Raw genomic sequence first — 1,753 nt, 5'->3', positions numbered from 1 at the left:
GGGTTACTTTCTTTTCCTTTTTGTACACGAAACGTCCTTTGTCTGTACTGTTCTCACCCACAGCCTTTTCTATTTTCACCTTTGCGTCAGTCAGTATAGCTAGGTTACGCAGGCCATTGGGTTGACCAATGGGTTTTTATTACATTACTGCTGTAAGTTTTTGTAGCTAAAATGAGCTGAAAAAGAAAGCGTTTTGTCAGGGGCTAAGCATAGTTAGTCTGTATTATGAGGTAAAACAGATAGTTGGGTTAGGTTAGGTAGGTAGGCTATGTGGATGGGTGGGTCAATGGTTTTATTACATTACTAATACTGTGCGTTTTGATGTGTGTGTTTGTAACAATGTTGTGAAATGAATTCGATAACTATAGTGGGTGTAGATACCATAATAATATTATAGGAATGATAAAAAATGTGTTATACGTCACATTTCATTATCTTTTTGTGAAATTTCAACTTTTCTTTCAATCAGTTTGTGATTTTCATTTATTTGAACTGATGAAATTGTGTCCAAAGAGATGAAAGTGTAAGATAGATAGATAGATAGATAGATAGATAGATAGATAGATAGATAGATAGATAGATAGATAGATCGATAGATCGATAGATCGATAGATCGATAGATAGATAGATAGATAGATAGATAGATAGAGAGATAGATAGATAGATAGATAGATAGATAGATAGATCGATAGATAGATAGATCGATAGATAGATCTAGATAGATAGATTAGATAGATGATGAATAGATAGATAGAAGATAGATAGATAGATAGATAGATAGATAGATAGATAGATAGATAGATAGATAGATAGATAGATAGATAGATAGATAGATAGATAGATAGATAGATATAGATAGATAGATAGATAGATAGATAGATAGATAGATAGATAGATAGATAGATAGATAGATAGATAGATAGATAGATAGATAGATAGATAGATAGATAGATAGATAGATAGATAGATAGATAGATAGATAGATAGATAGATAGATAGATAGATAGATAGATAGATAGATAGATAGATAGATAGATAGATAGATAGATAGATAGATAGATAGATAGATAGATAGATAGATAGATAGATAGATAGATAGATAGATAGATAGATAGATAGATAGATAGATAAAAAGATAGATAGAAAGATAGATAGATAGATAGACAGATAGATAGATAAAGAGTGTAATTTTACGTCAAATTTCAGGATTTATTAGTGTGTATGTGGGTTTTTTTTCATATTTATTCAAGCAGTTTGTGAGGATGTAATTTAATAAAATTTTAAGAGCGGTTCTACCTACGTGCTATTATTAGCAGGTCTGATAACCGAATTCCTTATGGGCTCATTGTTGTAATTGAAATCTCTAATTTTTAAAAATGACCAAAATATTTTCCATTACAACAATGTTGAATTAGGCCCATAAGTGGCTTCATCGGATGTCAGACATGCATATATGTACACGCCTGATTAAACCGTAGCCATCGTTAAGTTATAGCCTGATAATACCAAAACCCAAAAAGACTGTGATTTTGACGTCATTATTTTGTTTTTCCAACGCCTAGTGAGGTGTCGTTATTAGTGCTCATGGAAACAAGTGGTCCCATTGGTTGAACTATTGAATACAACTCACGATTTGTTTTCTTTTGTGGCAAAAGACTGGCATTTTAACGTCATTTTATGGCCAGTGTCAGGCTATTGATAGTATGCGCTTAGCTAAGAAGCTCATAACATTGCCACCCGGAAGTATAACGTA

General features: G+C 31.9%; 1 protein-coding gene across 1 annotated transcript in view; it reads left to right on the top strand.

Moving 5' to 3' along the window:
• The first annotated feature begins 242 nt into the window (after positions 1-242).
• The window catches only part of LOC144955983 (uncharacterized), a 70,450-nt gene continuing 68,939 nt past the window's right edge, over positions 243-1,753 (top strand). Inside the window, exon 1 of the mRNA XM_078886246.1 lies at positions 243-278. The gene's annotated coding sequence lies outside the window, so the exon portion shown is untranslated. The remainder of the gene's footprint in view (positions 279-1,753) is intronic.

The sequence above is a fragment of the Berghia stephanieae genome, chromosome 10 (genome assembly GCF_034508935.2).
Source record: "Berghia stephanieae isolate SIO BIC M18660-M18661 chromosome 10, UCSD_Bste_1.3, whole genome shotgun sequence".
NCBI classification, from domain to species: domain Eukaryota; kingdom Metazoa; phylum Mollusca; class Gastropoda; order Nudibranchia; family Aeolidiidae; genus Berghia; species Berghia stephanieae.
This window is presented reverse-complemented; position numbering and strand designations above follow the sequence as displayed.